Genomic DNA, 13,595 nt, shown 5'->3' with positions numbered 1-13,595 from the left:
TCTCACTGGCATCTATAACACCAAACAAAGACATGGGGGCATAGTATGCATTTATTGGACTAAATTTTTTAGGAAAAAAAATGCCATCAGCTATTAATACTGACGATATATTAAAAAAAGAAAAGGCGCTTAGGGCATGCCAGTATTTTTGAGGAATCCAATGCAATCTAAAAGTGATCAGACTCTTCTCTATAGACTGACAAAATTCCCAGAAAACAGCAAGATCATAAAAAGACGAGCCTTCTTTTTCTGTGACTTATATAATCATCTTCTAAAAAAAAGACATTTGAATGCAGAGATTTATATTTACTATTATTCACTCTACAGCTGCTGCAGCCCAACACCCACTCTTTACCTCAGGCCAATAGGTAAGAATACCAGTCTTGTTAGAAGTCATAGATGTGGCCAAAATCTGGGCTAGATCCAACACTGCTGAGTCCTCGAGATTCTCTAGAATGAACACTGTTCAAAGAATGTCTTCATTTTGAACCAACTATCTCCTAGGTATTTATTTCCTAACCATCTTTTTCCAACACTGACTGTTGGCCAAAATATGAGGTCAGTCAAAAGCCACATGGAAGAGAAGTCTGAAGCCTGAGAAGAAAAATATGAATGGTACCTAGGGCAAATGGCTCAAAGAGTTTCTGTACTAAGGCAGCTTGGCCATATGGCCAGTTTGGCCCAGAATCAAAATCAAAGTCATAAAACTATCAGTAAGGCAGGGGAAGATGTTTCAGTTGCTGGAGGCAGAATGACTACACTGTATCACTGAGAACTGGACCAACCAGACAGTGCTGAGAGAGCCAGACAGGAATTCTACTGGAGGAATGTGGACTTTGCCCCATTTTACCTTCCCAGACTCATCTCTCTTCCAGCCACGCTACACCACTTGTTGTCTTTCACGTAATTCACTCTTATATCTAATGCCTTTGATTATGCTGCCCCCTCTCCCTCCCTTGCTCTGCTTTGGCTGCATCAGAGTCCTGGCCATCCTGCCTACCTTACTGTGCCTTCATTCCCTATCCTCTTGCATGTTCTGAACTAGCTGGGGTGCCATAAAGCTCCACCATTTTTCTTGCCTCTATGCCTTGACCTAGCTTGTTCTTTCTTCCTCATCTTCTACTCTCTTCTCAGTCTCCTTAAGCTATTCTAAATTTGGTTCAAGCATCACCTCCTCCTGAAAGCCTTCTCTGATCTCTCATTCAATTTAGAAGACCTTTCTCTGGGTTCCTATAGCCCCTTTGTGCCTACTTTATGAGCACCCACACCACTGTCCAGTAGCCACTGATCTACATGTGTCTCTCTTCCTTATACCTGAAATGGCTTTGATGATGGAGATCATACATGCATTGATCTTGTATTCCTATTACTTAGAGCCTGTTGTTGGATAGGAAGGGTGAATAGATGGCTAAAAGGAAGGAAGTGTGACTTAATCCCTCAGGGCTCTGCTCTCATGGCACTTCCTTATATGATCCCTCCTGTCCTATTGCATTTTACTTATATACATTATTAAAAAAATTTCCACAGTTTGATTTGCATTATGGACAGGATCCCCACCACTCTTTCAACAGAGTGTAAGCTCTTTGAGGTCAAAATTCACATCTTTTTTATCCTTCTATCTCTAAAGATGCCTTGCCCATAATGCGTGCACATGCGTTTCTGTCCCATAAACATCCATGGAAAGCTCTATGGTATCATTAGGCCATAAAAAAGTACCAGTCCATCAAATCTCAAACTGGATAGGGGAATCTTCTTAGCTTTGGATATTAAAAAAGCTGATCCGACACTAACTGAACTCTTACTGTAGGACACACACTGTTCTAAGAGTTTTGTGTGTATAAAACCACTGTTCAGCAATGCTCCGTAGTCATGAGTTTGACTCGTGCTGGAGGTAGTGGCACTGTGAATCTGTAACTCAGGAGACAGCTGGATCTGCTGAGTTTCATGCTTGTATATGAAAGCTGAGATTATATGGATTTGTTCTGAGAGTTAGCAGAGAGCTTCATCAATTGCTCTCTGCCCACACTTGAGTATTTTAAGCCAAAATTATTTTAAATTCCATTAACCTGTGATTTTGCAACTTGAATTGAAAAAATTTCTCTTTGGATTCTAAGGTGTTTTGATAAATAAACAGCAGGTTTTCAGACAGGATAAGAAGACAACCAAGCTGGTGTTCTTTACCATATAGTATCCTAATAACAGCAAGTATAGATCCTATATCTGGAGCTCTCTGCAGAGATATGCCTCCATACCTTGCAAGGCTGGGGTGCAGATTAAACACAGTAGGAAATATACACAGCTTAGCCCAGAAACATTCAGATAGGGGAGCTGTTATTACTTCAACTCTCATAGTAACCTCTATAGTGTAGGTTCTGTTTTCCTCATTTTATGTATATATGTATGTATGTATTAAGATTTATTTATTTATTTGAGAGAGAGAGTGTGTGTGTGTAGTGGGGAGGGGCAGAGAGAGAGGAGGAGAGAGAAACTCAAGCAGACTCCTCACTGAGTGTGGGGTCCAATGTGGGGATCGATCCCACGACCTTGAGATCATGACCTGAACTGAAACCAAGAGTTGGATACTCAACTGACTGAGCCATCCAGGCTGTTTTCCTCATTCTAAAGAAGCTGATGGTGTTGCAAGAGAAGCTGGGCAACCTGTCCAAAGTCACACCATTAGTAAATGACTAAGGCAGGATTTGAATCCAGATCTGTCTGAGTCTGTGTTAACCATTAACTTACAAGGGAGCCTAATCTTGCTATTACTAAATTATTTTATGACCCCGGGGAAGTGAATTCCTCTCTGGGCTACAGTGTTTATTGTAGGGGAAGAAATGAATAAGCAGAATAATGAATTTGGGCCTGGCAGAGATTCTGAGTCTTAGGACTCGAGATTATTCTGATCTATGGTCTGGACCATGCTCCTGACTTGAAGGCTGAGTCTCAAAATGTGGGCATCTAATGAATTTCAGAGGCCTCTTAAGAAAGGGTGTATCTAACTTACCTTGTGATCTCACTGGGTTGTTACCAGGAATAACTAATAAAAAACCCTAAGACGTGTCCAAGTGCCACAGTGACAGATGTGACTATACATAAATTAGTCTTGCAGAAAGCTACTTGCCTGGGGTCATCATAAATTTCCGATGGTGCAACACAAGACTGATTGTATTTACTTTTGCTCTCTGTCGGGTTGAGAAGTGTGATAGGCCAGTAAAACGATTTAGTTGGCTGGTAAATTATCTGCAAGATTGATTAAAAATAGGAAGTAAGCAATTGGCAAATTGTCAATGCACAGAAAAGAATACTCAATAACTAGATCCAGAGATTAAATTAATTTAACACAGGGGCATCATTTGAGGAGGATGTTTCATTGAACTCTTGTGATATTATTTGGACTGAAATTACTGTGCGTGCATGTGTGTGTGTGTGTGTGTGTGTGTGTTTGTGTGTGAATGAAGCAGACATGTAACATGGTGCTCATCTTGGCTCTCAATTCAAGATTAGGAAAGCAGTAAAGATAATACACAAGGGACAGCCATCCTTACTGCTCATCATTCTAAAAGAGATCATTTGGTGGAAATTAGAAAGAAAACATCAGCCACGTAATAAATTACTCTGAGTATACCAAGAATTGGAAGCTGGCTGCTATTGTTCCCTTTTCCCATAAATGATGTGCCCAGATTATACCATCACTCTAACATGATTATGTATGCAAATGATGTAGACAGTTATACAATTTACAATTTGGCTGAAATTGTTAAAGAACTGGCAAATGGACTTTGACAAATTGCAATTTGGGGTTTTAAAAATGAACTTCTATCACAGAGCAAGAAAACAACTGATATTCAGCTGTGCTCATGTAAATTCCTTGAGCAATGTACAATAGAGATGCAACTGATTGGCGCTTAGCTCCATCTTAAAGACTAGCATCAACTCTTCACTGTTGTAGGGAAATGGATTATTCAAGTAGTGCTCTGGTTAAATAAAACAATATATGGAATTATCATACGTACCACACATGGATTACCAATTTTGAAAGAATTAGCCCACAAAAAAATATATTTACTTTGGTATTTCTTTGAAGAGTTAGAGGGTACTTCAAGAGCACTTCTTACTCTGCCCCTCACCTCCAGGTCATCACTATGAACCATCATTCATATTGGTCAGGCCTAGGGATAATTAATAAATAGATCTGGCCAATAGAACTCAGGAAAACAAGGACTCCCCCGTTTTTAGACGTTTATTTATTTTTAAAAAGATTTTATTTATTTATTTATGAGAGACAGAGCTAGAGAGGCAGAGGGAGAAGTAGTCTCCATGCAGGGATCCTGATGTGGGACTCGATCTCGGAACTCCAGGATCATGCCAAAAGCAGATGTTCAACTGCTGAGCCACCCAAGCATCCCTCTAGACATTCATTTTAGGGTCTTTCTCCTTCAATTTTGATTTCTTTTTATCCCTAGGGAAGTTTATGGTTCATAATTGCCTTTGCTATCTAGACCATATTTAAAGCTACACCTTGGTAGGATTTCTCAAGATCCATCATTCAAAGATTCTTACTGGCATCTGGAGCCCTCTCGCATATTATCATGTATTCAGTATTTTTTTTCATTAAATACATATATAACAATTCTCCCACCTTCCTTTTTAATTCCTACACAGGCTGCCATGCTTAGGAAGGAAATGGTGCAAAATTGTAAAAAGAGAATTAGACATGGCTCTGTCTTGTCAGACTTACTATCTCAAATATGTTGATACATAGATCCAGAGAAAGGCTCTTGAGAGCCTTCAAGAAACTTCAACTCCAAAGAAAGAGATAGGGAGGTATTAGATGATATGCAGGGCTTCCTAACCACTTGTTTCCCAGTTAAATAAGGCCAGTTTCAAGTTTATTCTTCTTTGAATAAACTCCTTTTTTGAAGTATAAGTTATTCACTTTCCTCTTAAATTATAGGGCCCTAAATTAGACTGCAGTGGGATGTTGACCAGTGTAGGGTATAATGAGAAGGTTACTTGTGGTTTTAACATTTTGTATTTCTAGCCAGGGATATTTCCAACAGTGGCTGGTTAGTTCATTTGGTTAGCAACTAGGTAATAATGAAGCCAAAAGAATGAGTTCAGTGCCCTGTGGGCCATTTGGCTTCACTCATTTTATAACTATAGACCAGAGCTATTAAGGTTTGACTCCAGTGTTAGTTAGCCACCTTGAAAACAAAAGTGACTCACTAGAGAGGGAGGCAAAGTCAGTAGACAGCAAATAATATTTGGGAAAACAATTTCTACATCACTACAGATTAGAATCATCCAAATAAGATAACATTTTCCCTGTTAATGTCCTTTGGAAGACAGAGGAGAGGGGAAGGGAGAGGGGTGGAGGGGAGGAGACAAGAGGGGTAGGGAGGGGAAAGAGACACAGAGAAAATCCACTTCTGGCACAGATAAATAAAATAGCCACTCCAACATGGCACATTTAAAGGTATACCAGGACAACTTTTTAGAAAGCAATCTGCAAGAAATGAGCCAAATGTATGTTCCTGCCCTCTGGCTCAATACTGCAGAACTGGGGGACCTGTTCTTTTCCTGCAGGACTACTATCTCCTTTAACACCATCAGTGACACACTTGTGTGACAGGAACCTCTGAGTTGGGATGATTCCATTTTTGAGAAACAAGGTGAAAAAAACTCCAGTAGAGAAAAAGATTTATGTATGCCTCAAAATGTTCACAGCAGCCTTATTTATGTTTGTGAGAAAGTGCCAGTGATATAAAAAATAGTGGGATAGTTAATAGATAATGTTACATCACGTGATAAAACTTATCCCATAAACAAACTATTTATGACAAGCATTCCACTGACACAAAAACTGTTCGTTGTATGAAAAACAGAATGGAAAACCATGTAAACGGTATGATATAGAGTATAAAACAATATGCATAAACAGAGAAAAATACAACAAAATCATGGGCATGATTTTTCTGAATGGAGATATTTAGAGTTAGTTCATTTGGTTAGCAACTAGGTAATAATGAAGCCAAAGGAATGAGTTGGCATTCCCGGCATGGCATGGCATGGCATGAGAATGCTAACTGAAAGATTTAATTCTTCACAATTTTCTATACTTTCACAGATGAAAAAGATGAGCCTGTTCATTTTTATAATCAGAAAAAAATATGACAGATTTTTTAGTGATGAGATTTAAACAAAATGGGGAATGTTAATATAATAGTGTTAAATGAAAAACATAGGATTTGTGATTGAAAAAATGCAGTATGCTCTTACTTTGGTGAACTGTGCCTTGATAACTGAGTGAAAGTAACATATTGGTAAGAATACTCTACAGGAAGCTATTTCTGGATGGTGGATCTGGGATGTCCCTTCTAGTACTTTTCTATACTTCTCCTAAGTCATATATATATTACTTTCATAATTAAAATTTGAAGAAAGTACTTAGAAAGGAAAATGTTAGCTTACAAAAGGAACCAGGATAAGGATAAGGATGTGCACACAAAGCAGTGAAACTTACCAGCATTGCCCAATCAAATCTGAAAAGCCAAAGACATAATAAATAATAACATCATTTTTTATTAGGCTTACCAAATGAAATGACCCTTTTTTTGTAAGCAAATAATGGTTGAACATTCGCAATTTCATGTGGTTCAACCCAATATTCAAGGAACAGCACAAACTGTCTAGTTGGAAAATTAATTCTCAGACCGTATGGCTATTTTTACTTTGGTCTGTTAGTGTTGCTCAAAGAAAGTCTTAAATCTTCTAAACCAGTGATTCTCAACCTTTTTTGGCCTCAGGGCCTATTTACAATCTGAAAAGTTATTAAGGATGCCAACGAGGTTTTGTTTGTCTGGATATATGAAAGATGGAAATGAAAATGTTTTTTAAACAACTGACTCATTTAGAAATAAAATAATGCACTCATTATATGTTAACACAAATCAAATATTTTCATAAAAACAATTACATGTCCCAAGCCAAAATAATTTGGTGAGAGGAGTGGCAGTGCATCACATTTTGTAAATCTCTAGCATCTAGTCTTAAGAGAAGATAGCTAGTTTCTCAGCTCTGCTTCTGAGTTCAATCTGCTGCAATATAATATGTTAATGTAGCTTCTGGAGCGCTCCAATGTACATTTGTGAGAGAATGAGTGAAAAAGATGATGTCTTTCTATTAATATGTAAATAATTTGACCTCAGAGACAACAGGAAACCCAGTGGTTCCCAGACCACACTTCGAGAACTGTTGTTCTAGAGCAACGATTCATGGCCATTTCAGGGCCATGGTTCCCCCAGGAACCATGCATGTTGTCCCTTGTCCAAGAAAGAAGCATGCACACGCATGCATGTACACACACATACACACGTTTGTGAATAACTCTGCAACTTCACCAATACCCTGATGTCTATGGACACCCAGATTAAGAATACTTCGCCTGGAAGGAAAGAAATGTTCTGACTACACATTTGCTTTTTGAAGTGCCCCAGGTCAAGACCATGCCTGGTGAAGCTGCTTGGTAAATACTGGCACATGACAAGAAATGAATTTTTCTCAGCAAAACTAGAGAAATATCTAAAATCGCCGAAAGACTGAATGAAATTAAATGGTAAATAGCTGTTGGATCTGGTGAGCTCTGCCCTAACACTGAATCAGCAAAATGCTTCCCTGTACAAATGGGAAGGAGTAAATGCAAACTCCATCTTTCATGTCTCTCCCGAACTTATCCTTTTCAAAGAACCTAACTGGCTGCAATTCAAAGGCATGTTGAAAAATATATATTTGGGGGGTAAAAAAAATCCATTAAATTTTTTGATTGCATTGAGTTGCTTATCAAGGGTGTGTGAATAATGCCAGGAAAAGATACTTTTCTAAAAAATCAATAAGTTGAAAGTGCTGTTTTAGGGTTGCTATAGTTGTTGGTTGTGTTTCAGAGTTATTCCTATTGACCTGAATTCAAAAACAAGATATTGATTTATAAAGTACCTTCAGTAAATAAATGCACATTCTTTCAGCTAACCCTAATAACCTGTAGCATACAGAACAAGATTTCGACTCAGCTCAGTAGAGTTGAGCTTATAGTGTCGCAATTAATCCTTTCTAAGAGTCACGAGGCTACTCTGATGTTGAGGAACAGAGATGGCAGACATGAAAACCATGGAAAGAGGAAAGAGGTAGGAATTTGTAGGCTTCTTTTTCAGAAAGATTTTTTTTTCAAATATTATTTTGGTTTCCTGAATGGTTGGGAGGCAAAGTTAACAAAAACTATAGCTCTCCAATGACTGAATGATCATGGACCCGTTATGGATCATTCAGCTTTCTTCTTGAGAATGAATAGTAAATACAAGCAGAAAGTTACCTCTTCGGTTGACTGTTGGGTCCTTTCTAGAGAAACACAAGATGAGATCAACAGCCCTGAATTTAGATTCAAAGTCTACATCAGGGCAGTATTGTGGCTTGGTTCTGTTTTGTCGCACCCTGCCATGATTGGTCAGCCACAAATGCTGGTTGTTGGGGACCATACTGTATTAAAAAAACACAACCACCCAGTTTTCTTTAAAATAACTTTCCACCAACAGCAATTGATTTGCCCCTTGAAAAGGCAGGTAATTACCATAAATGCAAACTTAAACAAGGTGTGAGAAAGTAGAGTATCTGGGCCATTGGGCTTCTTTCTGGACTTTTCTTGAGGTTCAATGACACTTAAGGACAACAGAGCAATGAACAGAAATCAAGTAGTAGTAAATATACAAAGCAGGGTAACTTGTATTCATGATGGAGGCATTGTGCTAGGTACAAGGAAGCTGCCACATGGATAAACTACTCGGTTGTCTCTATTTACTATCCATAGAACAGGGTTTGGTAAAAGCCTACATTTAAATTTAAGTCCTAAAGAATCTTCTTTTTTAATAAACAAGTTTTCAATTATTTCTCTCAGTTATAATGATTTTGATGATTGAGATGGACTTACTCCTCCAAAGCATGTTTTTTTTTGGGCCACAAAGATTCTCCTGTAATGGTCCAGGGCAGCATTCCGTGGACTGGGCCCAACTGGAAATGGAGTGGTGGGGAAGGAGGGTGGTAAGTGGGTGGTGGGCTCTGGGCTTCACACCTGGCTTCAATCAGAGAAGCTCCATTTGGTTTGTTTTTATATATTGAGGCTGCGAGTAAGATTTTATTAGAAAAAGAATTCTGCTGCTAGAAACGATGACAATGAAAGGTTGAAAGTCACTGGTCTGGGGAAACTACATTTAGAGTGAAGTGGAACCTGTACATTCATAGTTCCTCTGTAGGATTAAGCAGATGAATCCCCTCCTTTTTAAAAACTTTTAAGTTATCCATGTTCATTATGGAAAAAAGATAGGGTAAACAGATATACGAGGTATGCATAATACCTATGTTCTTTTTTAAAAAATGAAAATGAGGTCAAACTCTATTTACTATTTTGTCACTTGATTTTCTTTTTACCATAATGTGTTATGAACATCTTTCTGAGCCAACAAATATACGTCTACATCAAACTTTATGAAATCTTAGGGAGGTTTGCATGTTAGCATATGGACTTTACACATTTTCAACAGGCAACAAGTCTGTTGAATGCCTTGTTGGGAGGCATTTGTTTGCTGCTATATATAACCCTGCTGTGAACATTCTAGATACTTGTACAGGGCAGAACGTCTAAACTCGTATGCCATGGCACACGGGTATAGTATAGTGCTAGAGGGTTCTGGTGTGGGCTATGCAGCCGCTCAGCTCACCTACCGCTCTGGCCCCAGCCCTATGCTTGGGGCGGTGAGGGGTCTCCAGTATTTACTTCAATATACTCTAAAGAAGGTCTTTTCTATGTGATCCATCACTCAAAAATTTTTGGAAAGTGCTGTTACAGAGTGGGAGTGACAAATATGGCTAGCCCGGGCTAGCCAAACCAGCTGGCTTAGAACCCCATTGCTACCACTTACCAGCTGGGGGATTTTAGGGAAGTGAGTTTCTTTTTGTGTCCCTTTTTGTGTCACGTTCGTTCCTCACCTTCTTACGTGGAGGTAATAATACTACCCAGGTCATAGTTATTGTGTTGTTGAAGTTAGTAAATGTAAACACTTAAAACAATGTCAAACACATGGGAAGCAATATAAATGTTAATTATTGTAATCGTATATACACCTGCGCACTTTCTGACTGCTTCATATCTGGGATGGCTTCTGATCTGAAGGACAGAACATTACTCTTAATGTCTGGAAGCTCCAGTGTCTCTGTATCATATAGGACATAGCTTCCCAAACTGTGTCGAGAAAATGATTCATTTTGCCCTCAAGATGGTATGGCAAGGCCTGAGGGATCAGAGTCCCTGGGCCGATAGCAACCAGCCTTTGATTATTCCCGTCGGCCAAACAAATAGAATCATTTTCGTTGTGTGCAAAGAGTTGAGAAAGGTTGGGAAGCGTGACCATGAGCCTTGCCTTTATTTCAGAATTCACTCTGAGACACCCACCCTTTGCAAATTTTGCTTTCTCCCTCTTCTCCCTCCACTGGAAGCACCAATTATTTGGCAAACAATCGCGCATATCCAGGCTCTTAGCCTGACCTGTGTGTGCAAGGAGAAAGAGATCAGTTTTCAATAGTAGTTTGCTGATGTAACTTCGATAGCATATTGCAATATAATATGATAATTACCACTTTTTAGAGAAAGAAAAACAAGTTAATAATCCTTTACCTACATATCATGTGACTCTTTTGTTTTCTAATACTTGGCTAGGCCCTGCAGCCTGGGGAAACTCAAGGGGTGAACGTGTGATGGTGAGAATCGTGTACTGCTAAAACCTGAAGATATATTTCAAACATTGGTGACATTTTTGTGAGCTTTTTCTCTGTCTTTAATTTTAGTTGCTATTTCTCCTAGTCTTTAGGTTTCAAAGTTGATAGTCTCCTCCTTAATGGGCCTGGGTCCCATTTTTGCTCTAGTTGAGCACAGATACATGTATCAAATTCTGGCTGAGAATCAGCTGTCTTCTCAGTTTTCAGAAGATGGCTCTCCTATTCCTTCCATAAGCTCCTTTAGTCTTTGTTCTTTGGTCCAATCTGCAAACCATCTGCACCCTTTATTATTAAGAACATATTTACTGAGATTTCACAACTGTTTAATAGATATGTATCTTATTACATGTTTGATACACCTCATTAAACATACGATTCAATTGGTATTTATTTAACATTCAGTAAACACTGAGACCCCGCAGCCTAGATGTGAGCAGGGGCAGGGGGAGGACCCCAGCTCAGTATCAATGCCTCCTTTGTCCTGTAGGAGCTGCTCCTGCTGCGGTCTGCTCCTTCATCTTTAACCCTTCAACACTCCAGCCCAAATGGGCTTGGGCAAAGGATCAAAGCCAGGATGGAAGCCTAAACTATAGCTTACAGCTCAAGCTACCATGGGGGCTACCAGTCTGGAGAGAGTCCATGTTCCTCCGTGCCATCTCAGCAACATGCTGAGTGTGAGCTATGGGGCATCTGGTCTTTCCAGATCCATAAGTGTGACTGTGATTTTTTTTTTTAAGTGACTTATGGTGGGGCCATCGATACAACTCAACAGGAGGAAGATGCCAAAAACCTCCCAGCTGCTCTCCCAAAGTAGACTGGAGGCAGACCAGATGTCTTCTGAGCCTACCAGGCTGCTCTGTCCTTCACTCACCTAAACCTCCAAGACCCTTGGTTAACAGCACAGATTTCTTCTTACACACCCCAACTCTTTGAGTTCACTTCTCATACGCTCAGCATTCCTTCGTTGTTTCAGGAAGATAATGATACGCCCGAGTACTGCATAGGGGGCGGCCAGAGACAGAAAATGCCACCAAACACAGGAGCTTTTCTTTCAATGGAACTTTTCTGGCATGAATTTCTCCACCCTGCCAGCTCCACTTTCTCCTAAAGCAGCGCTTTAGAGAAACATTACTCCATTTAAACATTTGAGGCTTTTTTTTTTTTTTCTGGGTTTCCAGGACTCAAACATGAAGAAATGCAAAGAAGCCACAGCAACTCCTCTGTGAGAAAAGTTTTCCTTTAAGGAGGCCACATGTCTTAACCAAATAACTGATACCAAACTGTGGGATTGAAATGCTTTCTGTGAGGGGGGCAGGAGGCAATTTAGTTCTTAGTTCTTTGCCATAAATAACGGATTAAAAAGCTTAGCTGATGCTATAAATTAAAAATGTGAAACTAATTATACCAGTCCCATAAAAGCGAAACAATCAATTCATAACCCAAGTATGCAATGTGACAGCATCTATTGGGTATGACAGCTCAGGAGAAGCAGAGGGGACCCAGTAATCCTACAAGAGTCTGTCCTCCAGTCCAGAACCACAGGCCCACTTCCATGCTGCCGAGCAAAACAGTAGTAGCTCTGTTGTTCTCTCTACCCATTTTTCATGACAACAGCCTCATCCTTCTCTTTCCTTTCTCCACCCCTTCCATGCAGGCCCATTACTCAAAAGAAAGGCTTACCCGTACCAACAAGCACAGCTGCAGTTTTGCCAATTCAAACCAGATGGATCTGGAAGGCAGCTGCTGCCAAGACTATAATTCAACCGGGAATTCCTAAATGTTTCAACCAACCATTTAATAATGTTCTAGCTAGCGTTTTCTCCCTGTTCTAAATATATGGGTGAGGCTAACTTGGTTGGACTCTGTAGTTTCAGAAAAGTTCTCTGTGTCACTCAGTGAATTGCTTCCGTCTGTTTTACATGGACCATACTCAACATATCATAAGCTGCCGATGGTTCTCCATCCCCCCGCTTGTCCTCCTCCTGGTACGGTGGAGGGAATCGCTGTTTGCGGTGCTTCCTGACCTCTGGGTATTAGAACTGCACGGCTATACCCTTTGCTTTGTGACTGTGCAGTTCCTCCCGCTACAAGTGGACTATGTTTCCTCATTGAATTGCTGTGCGAATCAACCGTGTGATTCCATTTGGCTAATGGGGTGTGTGAGCATGCTCGCTCTGGATTGAGGCTCAAGAGGTACTGCATCCTTCTGTTCTTGCTCTTATGCTCTGGTTATCTGTATAAGAATAATAAGCACTGGATAACAAGCGGTCTAATAAGAATGACAAGAAACTTGGAGCTGACTTTAGCCTATCGCACAGCCTGGAGCCAAGCTCAGCTGATCAGACAAGCAGAGCAGAGCCACAGCCAGCTTAGGCAAGGGAAAAATAAATGTTTGCTGTTTCAAGATGCCATGTTTTCGGAAGGTTTGTTACATAGCAGTGTTGTGGTGATGGCTGACTGGTACAATTGCCACCTGAATTATCTTTCTGAGACCATCATGTGATTGTATTAGTCCCTGGCTTCATGGCTCCTTGCTGCTCATAGGACAAGTCCAAATTCTCTACCACGGCACTCAATGCCTCTTTCAGTCCATTTCTACCCTGAGTGTCAGTCTCTCTGCAAAACCTTCCCGACCTGATTGGTTCCCCTCCTTTGGGGTTTCTATAGCACTTCTGCTATCTGCTACAACACTTCTTATCCTACTGGATATCACTAGTATTGTATCTATCTTCCTGGGAAGACTGAACTCCAGAGTCAAGTCAAGAGTCAGTCCATTC

The 13,595-nt window shown here is 40.0% G+C and overlaps 1 protein-coding gene across 28 annotated transcripts in view; it reads right to left on the bottom strand.

Moving 5' to 3' along the window:
* Nucleotides 1-13,595, bottom strand: part of ZFHX3 (zinc finger homeobox 3) — a 527,663-nt gene that overhangs the window by 361,449 nt on the left and 152,619 nt on the right. For 18 of the 28 annotated variants that reach the window (XR_013374931.1, XM_077888804.1, XM_077888884.1 and 15 more), the window contains one exon: nucleotides 3,122-3,240. The exons of 5 other annotated variants lie outside the window; for them this stretch is intronic. The gene's annotated coding sequence lies outside the window, so the exon portion shown is untranslated. Of the gene's footprint in view, nucleotides 1-3,121; nucleotides 3,241-10,495; nucleotides 10,589-13,595 lie in introns of all 28 variants that reach the window. 5 more of the 28 variants (XM_077888896.1, XM_077888906.1, XM_077888888.1 and 2 more) reach the window with 2 other exon arrangements.

Source organism: Canis aureus, chromosome 3 (assembly GCF_053574225.1).
Source record: "Canis aureus isolate CA01 chromosome 3, VMU_Caureus_v.1.0, whole genome shotgun sequence".
In the NCBI taxonomy this organism is placed as follows: domain Eukaryota; kingdom Metazoa; phylum Chordata; class Mammalia; order Carnivora; family Canidae; genus Canis; species Canis aureus.
This window is presented reverse-complemented; position numbering and strand designations above follow the sequence as displayed.